Source organism: Dunckerocampus dactyliophorus, chromosome 14, assembly GCF_027744805.1.
Source record: "Dunckerocampus dactyliophorus isolate RoL2022-P2 chromosome 14, RoL_Ddac_1.1, whole genome shotgun sequence".
NCBI classification, from domain to species: domain Eukaryota; kingdom Metazoa; phylum Chordata; class Actinopteri; order Syngnathiformes; family Syngnathidae; genus Dunckerocampus; species Dunckerocampus dactyliophorus.
This window is the reverse complement of record NC_072832.1, coordinates 1,750,020-1,768,087: the sequence shown is the minus strand read 5'-3', so window position 1 is coordinate 1,768,087 and position 18,068 is coordinate 1,750,020. Positions and strand designations below refer to the sequence as shown.

Here is an 18,068-nt window from a genome sequence, read left to right as displayed (position 1 = left end):
AAAGGTTCCTACTACTAAACCGGAAGTGTAATGTAAAAATAATAATAATAATAATGTCATAGTTGACATAAAGCGTTCACACTTTTATTACAGTACATTAGAGTATGCTAGTCGTACTTTTTTATATTGATGGCTGAAGGTGAAACATCAGCCAGACGACGACGTCGGGGTGAAAGTATAAAAAGGGGTTCCAGCCTGGCGCGCCCCTTTAGATGGTTTGATGTCATGACAGGAGAGAGACGTCAATCCGGTGAGTACTGCTTCTCAAATTATTTGTGTACTTTATCGTCATTGCAGGGCATATTCAATATGCCCTGCAATGACGATTTATTACAGTCATATTCATATTCAATATGCCCTGCAATGACGATTGAGTACAATATGCCATATTGTACTCAATCGTTCACACAAATGTTTTCATTCGTAAGATTTACCACTAATAACACACTTTTTGTTGAAGTTGTAAACAAGAGGAAATAAACACATTTTTTTAAGACCCATCCTGTTACTACCGGAAGTTGTCGCCACCCTTATAAACATAATCTTTTACCTAAAACGTAAGCGGAAATGCTAATAAATGTATTCGTAACACTGTTATGTCAACGTTAAACCGATCTAATAGTTATTGATTTTTGCAGTAGGAATTGGCGGGAAATGTGGCCACGCCTACTTCAAAACAGGAAGTATCTGTCATTAAAATATCTGTCCAGTACAGCTTTATTTACGTATGCGGTATTACAATTTTCACTATTTAAGAGACACTTCTCAAGTATAACTTTGTTAACGTGACTTGCTTACAAGCGTTTTAGACACCAATTATATTCGCTAGATGTTGTAAAACAAAAGGAAATGAACGTTCTTTGATCCTCTGTCTTGTTAATTCCGTTCTTGTTACCCTTAAAAACATGATCTTTTCACTTAATGTAAATAAATACATTCCTAAAATCGCGAAATAAACGTGAAACTGAATTAATAGTTACTTAAGAAGGTGTAGTCACTTGGGCATTAGGACTATGTGTACAGTATTGGTAAGGTTATTTTATTCACTTGTGCATATAGATTATTATTACCATTTTCACTATTTACTGTATATGTGAAGTCAAGATGAGTTAAATGTGACTCTAACTTGTTTATTAATAAGCGTCTACTTCATGTACATACGGAACATGGGGGTGTCCAAAGTGTGGCCCAAGACCATTTTGATCCCGCAGCTAATTTTTTACTGGCCCTTGTCATATTGTAAATTATATTGTTGAGATAGCTTAGCATATATTGATCAACACTGGCATCTTTAATGTACAAATTGTACCACACTAGCCCCCCTGCGTCCTTCATTTTTTCTGTATGTGGCCCTCAGTGGAAAATGTTTGGATGCCCCTGATGTTAACAAAACAATATGACCGCTGTGGAACGTGACACATCATTTTAACCATTAATTAGCTACTACCTGATGTATTTACTTATGTGACAACGTAAGACACTTTCACATGTGGCCCATGTAATTGCGCACAAGCGGCAAATGAGGCACTTTCAAGAAAAAAAAGAAGCTTTGACTCATTCATGTTTTATCGCGGTCAATAATTCAGCGCTCAGCGAAGATCATATTGCTCGATTAATGTCAAAGTTGAAGGAAAACCACCAGAGGAGATGATGATAAATGGCCAAGTTGAGTGAGACCCGCTGTATCCCTTTACTGCGTTTACAACAGGAGCAAGTGTGTTTTAGACAACAGTAACGTAAACCCGCCACTGTTCAAGCTGCCACAGTGTAACATGAGACATTGGACTTGATCATGCATAACCTCAAGAATACGTTACATACAACCCCCATGCTTGTTTAGGATGTGCTTGTGAGCAAGGACAAAGGATTAAACAGTGATCTGACTTCATTCTAACATTTTTAAAAGGCAGGTGTCGCCTCTGCATGCAGTTACAACATGCGTACACAAGGTGGTGCGCATGCCTCAATAGTGGCTCGAATCTTAAATCCCACGAGCCATATACTGCAACACCTGACCCCAAAAAGCTTGATCAATTATGATCGATAATATCCCACAGATCATTACTATGTATATTCACGTGTGCACAGTTGGCTAGTGGTCCCTGCCCCCCGCCCCCAAAGCACAGGACATTTACTATAACAGAGGACATCTGAGCAGCAGCCAATTACACCACCTCCTAACAGCCTGTCCACACTTATTTTATTTTATTGCACTTTAATTATGCACAGGTTTCTACTGGGCCCGGATCCTGTTGAATAATTTACATGCAGACAAAATGATTTGTTCGCACCAAGGCACAGAGCGGGCACTTGTCTTTGCTCTAATTTGACGCAATGTACAGTGTACACTGTATACAGTACACAGTACTGTACTACACTGTATACAGTATGCAGTAGCGTACTACACTGTATACAGTGTACAGTACTGTACTACACTGTATACAGTATGCAGTAGCGTACTACACTGTATACAGTATACAGTATGACAGTTGATAATAACAATTATAATTATAATTAATTATAATAAATACAATTTCTTTCTATTATTTTTAATTTACATTTTTCATATTAAATGTCTTTCTATCTATGTCTCCATTTTTAGTTTTAATTTTTAAAATTGAACTATTAAAATGTATTTCCAATATGTTTTATTTCTATTTTTAATAATAATAATATACCATATAGGAGCGGGGAGACAATAACAATAATCATTATTTTTATTACTACAGCTACTGCTACTACTACAAAATGCTTTTATATTTTTTGTTGTTTATATTTATAATTGTAATTTAGGATAGTAGACAGTAGCTACAATACACTGTAACATGTATTAGAATAAAATATAACCTTTCTTATATTATGGCCTTTGTAAACCTGCAGCCTCAAATAAATGATAGTAATTGATCAGAACTGATTTGAAATGAATAACGTATCCCTGCAATGTAAAAAGGGCAGCAGTGTTGTGGTTTTGAATCATTTCCAAGTGATAGCGCTACTAAATCACACTTGCTATTCCAGAATACTGTATGTGTCAACTCGGCAAAGTTGTACGATTACTTTTAAACTTGACATTTCCCACGAGGTGCGACTCTAAATCAAAGCCAGCTTGGGCTCGCCGGCGACACCTGCGTTTGAGGAGGCTTTAGTGTTATCCATGTAAATGGCCTCAATGAAAAGGTTCTGAGGCGCTCGCTCTCCACCGCTTGATTTGCAGGCTGTTTGTGATTTAGCGCCACGCGGGGCCTTTCCCTGGCGCCTCCTCTTTTGTGCAGAAATTGGAATTTAATTCAGAGTATAAGACGTGGTGTCATTTGTTGGAGATCACTGGGCGATTATCCCGCCGCCCCGCCCCGCCCCGCCTGCCCCGTGTAAAAAGCTTTTTAATCCCACACAAGTGCAGCCATAGTAACGGCACACAGAAGCCTCTTGGAGGAGGAAAAGCTGAAGATTGAGACTTTTTCTTTCTTGGACTCCACGTGTTGCACTGGAAAAAGAACTGAGAGTTGCTGTGGAGTGTGTGTGTCGGCAAGGGAGGGGGGTGTTAGCATAAAGGAGGTATATATTAAGCTTTTCTTTCCTCAACACTTAATTTCCTTGCAGGCGCGCCTTGCTGCTTTGTCATGAATGTAATTGCCGCCTTTGATGAGAAGGCTATTATCTGGATCACACTTTACATGGGCAAACAACACTGCCCCCTCTCCGTCCACCTCCACCTCCCATTTAACTCCGCACCCCCACTCCCACCCTACACCACCCCTGTCTTCCAGAATTATGCAGGGCACAAGTGGCTTTTCATAAAGCTGCCGTGTCCCTCTTGATTGGCGAGGCTCAGAGACTGCAACACGTGGACAAAAGGACAGATTAGATGCGATATAGGCGCACCAAAAACCCAATTTCCTTGATTAATTTCCTGAATGTCTCGCAGAAAAACAGTCCCGCTGAATTGTATCTCACATCCCACCAAAGACAAACTTTTATCATTTGATGGATGCGCCGTCTCCATGGACAGACGGACATTTTATTAACCTTAGTTTGACCTCGACCGTCTCGTCCTTAAGGTGGGGGGTAAGAGCCAACTGGACGGGACAGGCGCTTTCTTCATACAGTAGAACCCGCTTTCAGTCCATCCCGCTTATGTCGACAACTCATTGTCGTCTTATTACTAGAAAGTGTCCGCTGCAGTCGACGTCGACATACATGGTCGACTGCAATTATCGTCAAGGTGCCACTTCTATGAACAATTGCTCCGTTTATGTTGACACCCGATGTACATTGGAACCCGCTTAAGTTAGTCCTGCTTATGTTGACAATCGGTCTGTGTTGAAGCACTCACCAAGCCCGGCCCACCGTGTTCTTATTATTACTAAAATAATATCCACTTAAGTTGACGTCGACGTACACGGTCGACCGCTTTTGTCTGCATAAAATCCGAGAGCCTACTAGGCCTGTTTATGTCGACATAAAAAGTGTCTGCTTAAGTTGACGTCGATGATCCAAAGCAGACATTTCCGCTTATGTCGACGTTTTGCAGTACTGTTGACTCATTATCGCTAAGCAACGTGAAACGATCACTGCTGGCTAGTTACACACACAGTGACTTCCTGTTCAGTGCAAAGTAAGTGTCAGGGAAATCCTTACAGATAACCAAGACAAGTACTGGACTGTATAACTGCTCAAAGAAACAGACTCAACCCAGCCAAGATTGTCTTTTCACTCGCGAGGAGAACGGAGGAACGCACCAGAGTTGCCTTCCCGGCCCGCTCTGAGTACGTTCTCTGAGCTCTCCCTTTTTATTTGGGTATTCCCTACCTACAAGGTTGTGCAACTCTAAGGGATGGGCTAGCAAGCAGCTGCACAACTATTTGATTTGTCTATGTGTGTCTCGTAATACATGTGTGGTATGAAGCACATTTCAGTACAGCCTTGAAGGACATCGGCTAGTATGCGACTGCATCCTTGGATTCAGCAGACAAGGTGGCGCCATGAGTCGCCATCTTCTCTGTTGCTAGGTCACATTCCTAAAACAGACCTTCCTACAGGGCAACACACTTTAACACTATTATGATATAGGAGTGATAATAATATTGCTGGTTCATTTATGTCCAGTTCCAACAGTGTTTAGTACATTTTCATAACAAACCCTTCACAACGATAACTCTTAATTCAAACAATTTCTTTCACAGTAAGCTTCAAAATAAAACCCTGGATTCTACCACAGCAACTAAAAATACACCCACTGAGTTGTTAGTTCAGATGATTCAAAAGTGTTATTGTAGTCGAGGCACACAATGAAATAGTGTATGTGCACAAGCCGAGGACAATTACGTCAACAAACTGCCGTTGGTTCAAAAATGCTTTTTTATCGCGTATTCTCTTCAAGTCTCTGGCAAACGTCGCAAGTAAACGGGCAAGCAATGCCTGGTTTTGGTTATGTCGACAACCACTTATGTCGACATCTGTCAGTCACCGCAAGAAGCTGAACCGGCGGTACGGCGGTGCCGGTGTGTGGCTGTCTTACACACAGCAGAGTGCTAAACAGCCATTTGATAATAGCAGTGAATAGATATGATGGGACTTTATGAGGCATCGCGCGATAAAGCTGCTGTCACCCAGGAAGTGTTCCTCTGACTGCCTTATTACACTTTTCAAGCGCCACTTGACAAACACACACACACACACACACACACACACACACCTCAGCTCCAGCACCGACAAGCCGCAGCGATTCTGTCCACCCGGCTGAAATATCGGGAACAATCAGACGTACTGTCACAAGTGACAAATTATACTATTACCCCTCAAAGATTCCTAAAATGTATTCATAGCCATTTCTTCTTTTATCGGCGAGCGGGTGCCTCCGAGCAAGCAATCCCCTGGTGATGGATCGCTAATCAATTCATTTGATTATTATTACTTTCACATATATCTAAGTCGTGATGATACTGGACGCCCTTTGGCCGACCACCTGCCTCTGGAAGCTTTACGCCGTCAGAAACGGGTTGCCATCCGGAGCCGGTCACCAAGCAGAAAGAATGGGCCAATATTTTTGACTGAGGTGGCGTTTTAGGAGTATTTATTTGATGCTCCCGCAAACCCAAACCGTGGGCCACAAATAAAGAAGATGGTATGGTCGCTATTGACCGCTCCCGACTTCGAAATGAAGTGTCCGCCCGTGAGTTATAGCGGTCAAACGTCATTTGTACGGCCGCAAAAGTGGCGCCATTTTTCCCCACCTCTTGCTTGTTGCTGTGGCTATAGCTCAGTGTCCTGACTGATGCGTCTGAACGCACAGTTGCCCTAATCCCAGCATTTCACTTGCGCCTCAACAGGGCCCGTAATGGATGAGCCTGTCGTACAGATGGTACAGATGGTAATATAGTGCGGCCACGAGCTCAGCCTCCAGTGTGTCGCGGTCACATGAACAACTGTCGTGTTTTTTGGTGTTGTTGTTGTGTAAAGTGAAGGCAATTAGGATGATTCTCAATATTTGAAGGCATGTTTTGTCATCCGTCAGCTAAAGTGAAATGCCAGAGAATTCCAGCCTTACGCAGACGTTCAAATTTGCGCAACACAAAGTTTTCAATTGATTGTGTTTATTTTTGCACAGATGAGTGCACATTAATCAAGCAAAAGGAAAATATGCCTAAAATATGCTCATTTTCAACTGGCCTGTCAATTAATTACAATTGATTTAATAAAATATTCAAGATAAAACATTGAAAAAAAATGTAATGTATGAGGCCTCTGATTTGTCTGTATTTACAAACAACCTTTTCCCCGTAGGAAATCATGGAAATATAAATAATCCTTCAAAAATGTCCCTTTTGGAATACCTGTACAGCTGTGGTGTCCTAAATGCGGATGGAGGCCATTTGTGGTCCCGCAGATCCCTTTTTGCTGGCCTCTGACACGTTCTAAAAATACAATTAAGCAAGAAAACTGAAAAAGCTGAAATGTTGATTCTGATAATTAGGGATGCTCCGATAGATCGGCCACCGATTAGGATCGTCCGATTCTTGTAAAAAAACGTGGTTGGCATATGCCGATAATTGCCGTTCAGAATCAACACTCGTCTGTAAAACCTCCAATGGGTTTAGTTTGACGGCTCGACACAGGCTACGCCAATCCACGCTAGTGTGTTTGATCACTCCCGTGGCAAACCTACTGGTGTTCCACTTCTCTGGCAGCTTTCTTTACACGCTTTGCAAACAAACAAACGATGCAATTAGTTTGGAGCTCGTTTTTCTCCCACGGGGAAGTGGATACTACGCCCTTCGGGTACTTTTTCAAGTGTCTATTGTTGTCATTATAATATATGTCTTGTCTTCCAAACACTATTTGTGTATTTTTGTTGAATGAACATTACCTATGTGCCAGAGGCCCTTGGAATTGTCTAATGGCGACCGTGGCCAAAAGCACTCATCATAAATACATTGAAAAACTAACAGTTAATCCATGTGATCGGTATCGGCCCATCTCAGTTCGTGGATGATCAGAATCAGCAGCATAAAACCGTGATTGGAGCATCCCTACTAATGATGCTAGCAACGACACAATCTGTCACCTATAAGGCAAAGCGGCGACGCCAGCTGTTTCTTTCTTTCTTTCTTACATTCGATACAAAATTCAGGACCTCAGACAATTTTTTTTTTTTTTTTTTACTAGAAGCACAGTGGCCCCTAACTTAAAATTTTAGGAGCGCGAGCAGAAAATTTAGGGGCGCACACTGAAATCGAAATCCTCGGGCAAGGTACAGAACCTCCAGTTTGCGTGCCTTGGAGGGGGACAAGCGCCATACAAGTGAAAGACCATTTACATGTTGTCTCATTTTCACTGTATTACTGATAAATACACCTAAAAATGAATAAATGGCAACTGTCTTCTCGAACCACCCAGTTTCTGTCCCTCTTTGGTGGCGTCATATACGTACACCTTAAAATGACATCACATCATGTGATTTCACTATTATTTATTACTCCTTCAACATTTACTGTGGACCAGACACCAGCTAACAGCTTAATCATTATCATTATCGTCATATGTTGAGTTCAAACCCCCTCGCAGCGGGCTGCAGCGCAGTAAACAAAGATACCAGAAATAAGACGGAAAGGTGAGCGATGTCACGCGCTGGCGTCGATAGGCTTAGCCTATGACAAGCTGTCGTCAATTGACTCCACGTTTTACACTAGCAGACTATTTTCCATTGTCACGGTAACAAGGGACAAAGTGCGTCAACTTGTCAACTCATGCTTTTATCTGGTCGCACATGCGCGAGTAGATGAAAAGAACAAAATGGTCCCCGCTTCCTTTGATTTTTCAATATGGGGCGCTTAGAACACCCATTTGGTAACATTTGAACATTCTTGATGACCGTACAAGTGTAAAATAAAGTTAGGCAACGTTAATACGTAAAAACCGTAAAACAAGGCGTATGTGATGCTGTGGTCGTGTCAGTTTCCTTCACGTAACGTCACAGTCCAAAGTTTAGCAGGATATACGGCACAGTAAGCTGCGTTTTTAAAACAAAAAATCTAATTAGATTTTACCACTTCAGAGTACTGTATAAATAAAAGACTCAGGATAATCACCAAATGCTTTTCATTTTAATCCAATTAGATATGGGATTATTCACTTTTATGTTCGGGACTAGCGTTTCATAAAATTCAAATGTTTGATGAATGTCATTCTCTCCAATCATGTTAGATGAATGTCCCTAATTACCACAGCAAAAGATTTGGAATGCATTGAACCAAATGAAACAAACAAAAAAAATAGATGTAAGCGGGCGCCCGCAGTCTTGCTAATGTGAGGCAAAGTTTGAGATTAATGAGGCCTCCGTCCTCGTGAGATTATTGATCAAACACAATCTGACCGCCAATGATTTCCCAGGCTTCCCCCGCTGTAATATTAGCAATGCATCAACATCATGAACAAAAATGCTCCTATGTCCTTGGAGCACCCACAGCTTGAAAATGAGCTCAGTTCTCGGTATGGATTTGTTAGTGCAGAATATCGCCTGTTTGACGGGTGGTCTGCAATTGACAGGACCCCCAGCCGAATGGATTCTTGCTTAATCAATGAATGGCACTTCTTAGTTCCTCAGCCAGCCTGCAGGCGGTTTAGAGTTGAGTTATAGTTGTAAATGTAGCTAAAGCGTTGCTGAAACGTCAGCTCTTGTTTTATTGTTCATAAAAAGTATGAAATGCCTCAACAACTACTCTTCAAACGCTCGTTTATGGCCGTTGTTTCTTAATTAATGATACAAAACTAGTCGCAGCTCCAACCGCCCCTGCCCGCCCAGACTCCATCTCTGCCGACCTGCAGGCATCGTTAGCCAGATGATGATGATGATGATGGGAGCTACTTGGGTCATAATGGGAGGGTTGGCTGACCCTTGACCCAGCGCATCGATCCGCTGGCTGTGTCCAGCTGGGCCTCCCCAAAGCCAGTCAGCTGGAGAGGTGTTTAAAAGCTAACACCCCGGCACCCACACACTCATTAATTACATCATTTACCTGTGACAGTGACAAACCTTCCTCGCCACGCCACACTTTATTGCGCAGTGTACACGGCAAGTTTTTAAAATGCGTATTTTCCCAGTCAGAAGCCTGAAAATCAACCGCGCATTGTGATGGTGGAGATAACGTTTTTCTCACGCTTTGAACCCTGCGGCTTGTACGGTGATGCGGCTAATTTATGGCTAAAAGAACTAAAGATGCTTAGAGTGGAGTGAAGTGGACGAGTGAAGTGGACGCTGTGTAACGAAAGAGAGAGACTGATAAAGTGTGAGACAAAGGAATTATGAGGATGCTCAGTTGTGATGCTGAAGATGACGACTTCAGTGGTTTTAGGTCCCAGGATGAGCATGAGGATGGCGATGAAAGACTTCTCTGGTCGTCGCACTGTTCAACCAGCCGTGTTACACGCACTGTCTGGAAAAAAGCATTTATTTAATCTAAGTTACAAGAATATTTCTATGGACTAAATGTCCCGTGTTACGATGTGGACACCTGCAGCTTTTAGACAGGTGCGGCCTGGATACAGTATGTACAAATCTTTTTTTTTTCTTTAAATATACTGTAGTGGGTGCGGTTTACATTTCGGTGCGCGCTATAGTCTGCAAATTATTTAGCCCTTGTAAAAGGGGTGCCGCAGGCCCTTTTTGGAGGTTTTCATGAACTCCTCGTCCAAAAAAAAAAAAGATTTTCTGACTGACCTGCGCGAACAAACAGGATACTTCTACTACTACTTTTTATTTGTTTCTCTGTTTTCCATTTCGGAATGTGACCTCCATGTGTAAAGTGCTGTGACATAACTGTTGTTGTGATCTGCTCTATAAATGATTGATGGATTGATTGATTGATTGGTTGATTGATTGATTGACCTGACCAAAAGGCCAAAAATCAACCCCTCTTAAAAGTGCAATTTAAAAAAAAAATCTGTGATTGTTTTAGAGGTATCCTGGACCTGGACCTACGCGACCCCCACATAGTGAAAAATGAAAGGATGCAAGGGCTCCTGTACTGTAGATATTCTAAGGAGTTCTACTGTATATATTTCAAGAGAAAACGGCATCTGAGCTGTGTGAAATGGGTGAAAAAGCATATTATTAAAATGACCTTTGGTCTTTGCTTTTTTCCCCCATTTTTGCTGTTGTTTGTTTTAATTTTTCAAATATTTCAACTTTCTTTTAAATAATATTATTACTTTATTCACATAATATTTTGACTTTATTCCCATATGATAACTTTTCCCCAACTCAATTTTCCAGAATTTACAGCTTTATTTCGTTTAGTTTTTTTCTCATAATAGGGTTTTTTATTTTTGCTTTAATGTTTCAACTTTATGCTACTAAAATTACATTATTTTTCCTCATAATACTAGGTTATTTTCGTAAAATGACTTTTTCCTCTTTAGATTACAACTTTTTTCTCTTAATATTTGGACTTTATTCTTTTAAAAACTGCTGATTTTTCCATTTTTGCTTTTTTTTCTCATGAAATTATATTTTTAGAATGTGTCGCAGGCCAATAAAAAAACAACCACGGACCGCAAATGGCCCGGGCGCTGCACTTTGGGCACTCCTGTACTAGACCCACAACGGCCATGGCGGTAATCCAATCCAAATTTTGACAAAACAGCTGAAATTCTAAAAATTAAATAATCTAAACTAAAGACAAGCACCTAAAATGCACATCTACACCCTGAAAGTCTGAAAACTGAAGCCTATTTTCCGCGGGGATCCTGCAGAATTGCAACATCCGAGCTGGAAGAGTAAATCCAGCACTTGTTCGTCAAACGGGAGAGAGAAGCGGGACACTGCCACAGTCAGATCATTAGCGAAGTGATGGCGCCAGCGTCTGCAGAAGTTAACATTCCCACCAAGTTCAAGATCTATGTTGTTGCTCTCAGTGCCAATTTGCTGTCCCATTCTTGGCTACATTTCTTGCATCACCTCTTATTTCTGCAGTTGTCTTTGTCCCGTGGAAACCCTCGACTATTCTCTCCTTTTTTCTCCTGAGGACACTACTCTCTAAACTCCATCAAAAAGGCTTTATGTTAGCTTTCAGGCTCTTAGAAACGGAAGTAAGTAATGCAAGTGAGCAGGAATAGATTTCATAAATAAGCCAGGCTTTGTAATGGTGCCACGGGGCTTTAAGTGGGGGTATGTTGCCAGGTTCTGCCATATCAAAGCAAAACAGATACGTAACATTTACACGGCCTAGTTGGGAAGGTCGTGATTGCTAGCCTAGCAGTCAAGGTCTTTCTTTACACTGCAGGCAGAAGGATGGCCCTTCCTCACATCAAGCCAATTGGTCAATAACCTTTTCCTCCCTTCCTTGTGTGCGCGTACGGGTAGGCAGCGCCCATCCATTGCCAAGCAATGTTGATTTGATTTGCACTTATGTTTTTACAAATAATCAATGCTCCCTTTTGACGAACACGGGGTACGTCATTGGAAAGGGGTGGAACAGGAAGAAAGGGAGGAATGAAATGAGAGGCTTTAATGGGAACGGCATTGACGGGAAAGCAAAGATAAATACCAGGAGGCAACAGTGCAGGGTGGCTGCGGTGGCTGTATGTTTATTCCGAAGGCTTATGCTACTTCCTACTATTTGTCAAGCATCACTGCTATTAGCGTTAGTCTTGGAAGTGGTTTGTAGAGCAAAGTGTAGAATACGGCGTTCTAGCTCCACTCATAAAAGGTGCTAAATGTGCCATTTGATGCCCCTATTTATACCGGCGTGATGACTGATGCAAAGTCCCCTTGAGTCACAAGCGGTTATTTATTGCTATTAAATGGTTAATTTTCATGCCTGCCCCCCAGGTCTTTGAGGGGCATGAAAGACGCGAGGGAGATAGAATTGTCAAGGCTCGGCTCTCCATTCTGATTTATTAAGAAAGCAGTTTTGAGAGGTCCCTCAGGATTTTGTGCTGCTCCCGATTCTAACACATGCCATTTTGGTTCTTTATGTCACCAGAACAACCAGACGAGTTCTTGTGGAAAAACCGTATGCTGATAGAAGCTGTTTGGAAAAGGGCAAGCACAAGCCTGGTCCAAAAAAGTACTACATTGCAAGAGCTGCGTAAATATTCTATTCACGAAGATGCGGTGTCCAATTCCGGTCAAACCGCTGCTGTGGCTGCAGCCACACTCTCACTGAGCAAAACCCACTTTCCCCTTCAGTATACTGTAATCTCTTCTTTTTCCTTTTACATGCCAATCAATGTGATCACAACTCAACTTTACACACGGAAGACTTCACTCTTGCTTTGGCCTCTGCAGCCTCGGGCTTTGTTTCACTCGGACAGCTGCCGGGGGGTCGGGAGACGAGCCACACTGCGACCAAACAGATGGAGATAATGCAGCAAACAAACGCCGATTACTGTCTGTCGCGGTGTTGGGGGGGGTCATGGAGGGGTGGGGCCACTTGACACTGGCCAACAAAACAATAGGGTCGGCGACATTGTGTCTACTAGGATGACACGAGTGTTGGGATTAAGAAGGGAAGTACATGGCCAGCATTTAGGGACCAGTGACTAAGTGGACTGTCAAAGGACGTAATGTGTCTGATCCACTTGTGGTTGCTTTTACACCTTCTCAGTCCCATTAGCTCCAACTCCCTGCAGACGCCATGTTTGTTTATCGAAGCTAGGACTGTCTCAACTTTTTTCCCATGAAGGGCCACATGCTGAAGAATGATGAGGATGCGGGGGCGTATTTTGTAAGAAATATTATCAGATATTTCCTAAGGTGACACATGTAGATATATATTTCAAGAACTGCATCTGAGCTTTGTGACATACGTAGGTGGAAAAGCGTACTATTAGTATGAGCTTCGGTCTTTGTTCTTTTTTTTCCCCATTTGGGGTTTTTTCTCCTAATATTTTGACTTTATTTCAATATTACGGCTTTTTCCTCAACCTAATTTTCCAAAAAATTACAAGTATATTTTGGTTTGTTTATTTACGACAAAAAACACCAACCTTATTTTATTGACGTGTGGACAGCCCCCCAAGATGGGAACAGTTCTCCTGCCTGAGCACTGAAAAGCAGCCTTAATCTTTTCCAATTGTGTCCTTGCTTATTTAGTTTTCTAACCAATGGTGTCTTTCAAGCGATACAAGACAAACAAGTTCAATTCTTTGAAACGCCGCCTTTTGGTTGAGTGTGTCGCCCCGGTCGCATTTTGATATTGTTAAGTGTGTTCAATAGCTCCCTCGATTTCACACTTTCCAAATGACCCGCGATAATCAGGTCATTAAAACGAGCCCATTCTCCCTCCACATGTGACACACTTCCAGCCCGGGCCTCATCTGAATAACAAATCAGCACTCGAGCGCCTTCTCAAACGGAAAGGTTTTTTTTCCATTTTCAGATTAGCCTTGTCGGCGTGTTTAGCAGTAAAGATAGCAACTGTGGCAAAAGGGTGAAAAGATCCTGTCAAAAGTGCCATTACTCGTGTGAAAGTACTCGATTTTCTTAATTCATCCCTTAGGAGCGGATAAGTCTATCAATCTGTTAAATTGGAAAGCCATTAGCTGCCCTGGTTTATGTGTTTCAAGCTGTTAACTAGAGGCTGATTGATTGTTGTTCCTCTGATGGGATATGCTGATCTAATCTCACTGTGTGCACGTTTGCAATAAATTACACAATTCATTTCCCCCATTTAGGAGGGGCAGTGGGCGGGGATTGCACCTCCAGGCATGCCTACGCTCTGCAGGCAAAAGAGCACGGAGTCTGTTTTATGGCGCCATTTTGCCAGCAAGCCATCAGCCATCCCAGCCTTTCCCGCTCCCTCCACCCCTCTCGGAAAAAATCGAAGCATAATCAAGGTGTATGTTTAGAAAATTTATTGTTATAATTTTCCCCCATAATCTCCTCCATTTTCCTGCTGGCGCGGCGACATAGATCATCATCTAAAAAGAGAAAATGGCCAGCAGTTTAAAATTTATCGGTCTTTGATTCTCAATTATACGTGTTTATGGCTTCATCTGTCTTCGGTGACTTCAACCTTTTCCATTATGGCAGAATATTATTTGTACAGAATCCATTAAATTCACAAGGCACGACTCTTAATGGCGGGGGCAGCGGCGATTTGCAGCAGGAAAAGTTTTCGAAAAGGTTGGCTTTGGGGAAACGTGGCGCTGTTATGACACAAGGAATTGCTTTATTGATGGCGCGCTCAGCTGCCTGCACCTTCGGCCGTTTGTTACCCGCCCCGCGTCTATATCTCAGCGTGACGCTGATGGTTGTTGTCTACTCCAGATTAGCGACTTTAATGGCACGTGCGGGCAAGACGGGGGCAACAACAGAACACGTACGGCGTACGGCGCAGGATAGATTTTTGAAAGTGGAAGTCTATTCAGGCGAGCAGCACGCAGGCCTTAACCCCGGGGTGTCCAAACTTTTTCCAGCGAGGGCCACATAGTAAAAAATGAAAGGTTGAAAAGACCACTTTGATATTTTGTAAAGCAACACATGTAGATGTGCTAAGATGCTAACAAGTTATGTACAGCCCCCCCCCCAAATATATTCTCAATATTTCAACTTTCTTTTTCTTCTTGGAATATTATGACTTTATTCCCATAATACTACAACTTCTTCCCCAACCTAATTGTCCGAAAATTACAACTTTACTTCGCTTTGTTTGTTCCTCATTATGACTTTAAAAAAAATCAATATTTTTTCTTGAATATTTCAACTCTACGCTACTAAAATGACATTATTTTTCATTCATCCGCAGTTGTTTTTTGTTTTATTTTTCCAACTTTTCCGGCTCTCTTTCAAAATCCTGACTTTATACCTGTAATATTTAGATTTCATTGTTGGAACATGATAACTTTTTTCCGCAACCTAATTTTCCAAAAACGACAACCTTATTCGTTGTTTTGTTTTTCATAATATTACTTTTTTTTTTAAACAATGTTTTTCTTTAATACTTCAACCTTATGCTACTAAAATGTCATCATTTTTCCTCATAATATTACGTACGACATTATTCCCGCAAAATTACAACAATTTCTCGTTAGATTACAACTTGTTTCTCTTAATATTTGACTTTGTTTGTGTAAAATTACTGAGTTTTTCCATTTTTGTTTTTTTTAACAATTGTTTGTTGAATTATATTTTTAAAATGTGCCACAGGCTAATGCAAAAACAACCGTGGGCTGTAAAATGACCCCCACCACTTTGGACACCTCTGCCTTAATGTTAATTGACAAAATGTCCTTTCAAGATTACTTGAAACAAACTATTTTTGTTTTGTTTCAAAAGGGATGAGTATTTTTAAAAGGGATGAGTGTTCTCAATTTCTGTTTCCATTTTTTTTTTTACACGGGGGGCCATTTTCAGGCCTGTAGCTAGTTTTTTATTAGTCTTCGACATATTAAGAAAAAGAATTAATGATAAGACACATTATGTGACATACTGTAGTCTATTACAGTGATGTGCGTGTTTTCCTCAAATAGCATACAGTATACTGACCTACAGTACATTGGATGGGAGTATTTAACCTACAAAAGTATGTGGCCCCCTGTGGGAAATGTTTGGACAGCCCGGGTGTACAGGAAACATTTCATTAATTGTCTTTAGATCCATGTCTAAATCAATGTTTCCTGTTTCCACAGGAAGTAGCCGCATTTGCTGCAAGTGATCCCACCCTTCAACACATCGAGCGCCTTTGACTGGCCTGCCTGAGATGCAGAGGTAAAAAAAAAAAACAACAACTAATCGAGCCGTAATTCAAGATCCGCTCGGCCACTTACAATCGATACCTGCAAAATCCCAATTAAAGCGTGCCGGGTCAGCGGACGGCCACTGATTCCTTTACAAGTTAAATGCAATACTCGAATCGAAGCAATCTCCGCGGTGGCCTTCAGAGGTTTAACGGCTCGTCCCGACAGGAGTGGCCCAGTTAAAAAGTGCAAGAAGGACACAGGGGGCGCCAAGCTTTTAGCGATCGATGTTGCAGCCGGTGCACCAGCAGGCTGGAACTGCTTGCAGACACTCTTTTACGCCAAAGATGGGTTTGTAAAGGAAATATTACAGACATGGTGGAAAGTTAAGCATCAACAGGACTGTGTCATAGCATCTTTTCTATGGATAGAAATCCACCGTGTTGAAAAAATGTGATGTGGTTTTGTCGAGAAGAACACAGAAATAGTAATTCTATCAAGAAACCCATAAAATATTATACTGGCTCAACCAATGCAAAAATAGATACCACAAATATAATACAACAGTAAAATAAATCAAATGTCAAAATCGAGTGTGAATGGTTATTTGTCTGTATGTGCCCTGTGATTGGCTGACGACCAGTCCAGGGTGTAGCCTGCCTCTCACCCAAAGTCAGCTGGGATAGGCTCCAGCATACCCCCGCGACCCTAGTGAGGATTAAGCGGCATAGAAAATAAATGAAAATGTAAAACTCACATAATTAAACGTGTGTTTAAGTCTTCCTCCTCTGCTACTATTTTCAGCTTGTCCCGTTAGGGGTGTCCCCCGTTGTGGCCGACAGCAGCCCCCGTGTGAACGTTCTCTGCTCCACTGAAGTGCATGGTGAGTCTCTCCGTAACCACAAACAGCAGCATTGCAGTAGTATTCTGCACTGGTCAGTAAGTGTCGGTAACGTTACATCGATGAGGCAATAGCCCCCCACAGGAAGTATGCTGTCAATGCTAACGTATTTGTTTATGTCATGGCTTGTTTATGTCTAAGAGGTCTTATTTTCTATTATTATTAGGGCTGTCAAATGATTACAAATTTTAATCAAATGAATCACAGTTTTAAAATTAATTAATCATGATTAATCACCATTCCCCACAATGTGTGAAATATGCCCATTTTTGCTGTATTTCATGAACAGAAAGATAAATAACAGGACATTGTTATAGATATTTGTATACATTAACAGCTCCAAATGAACTGGAAATTGAAATCAAGCTAAAGATAGCACATGTCTGACAACATTTGAATCACGCGCTAACCACGCTATTATGAGCCATGAGGATTAGTGTTCAAAGACACGGTGTAACTTCAGTTGGATTCACACATTCTGAGTGTAGATGTATTTTCTGGGATTTCCCAGCATACTTAAATGCAGCAAATTGTGCTTCCGCAGTAAGAGTTACGTTAGTGAGTGATAAGAATATCCACTTACTGTTTTTCTTTGTCTTTCTGTTTATTTAGACCACATACACGCATAATAAAGACGTTGTTGTGATGTTCGGAGTGTCCCTGAATGCACCATGCTGTTGTCTCGTGACAATGAGGAAGTGCCGTTCCCAGGACAAGCAGACTGGAGACATGTTTGTGAGTTGGAGATACATACTGTATATGGTGTTGAAATTGCACTGCTGTTGATGTGTTCGGGTCAGAATATAGTTTTCACGTGATTATTGTTTAACGTGATTAATGAAATAAATTAGTTACCGATGTTAACGCACTATTTTTGACAGCCCTAATTATTTTGTCTACTATATTGGATGACAGGAGTGTAAAAGTGACTATGGGGTGTTGTTTTATGTCTAGAAGGCTCTAATAATGCTAAAAAACATATTTAGAA

At 41.5% G+C, this 18,068-nt stretch overlaps 1 long non-coding RNA gene across 1 annotated transcript; it reads left to right on the top strand.

The window, feature by feature from the left end:
• The first annotated feature begins 124 nt into the window (after nucleotides 1-124).
• Nucleotides 125-17,861, top strand: LOC129194349 (uncharacterized). Its single transcript, XR_008573746.1, has 4 exons — nucleotides 125-250; nucleotides 16,132-16,210; nucleotides 16,984-17,062; nucleotides 17,693-17,861. It is a non-coding gene; the product is annotated as an uncharacterized LOC129194349 (long non-coding RNA).
• Nucleotides 17,862-18,068: the final 207 nt, after the last annotated feature.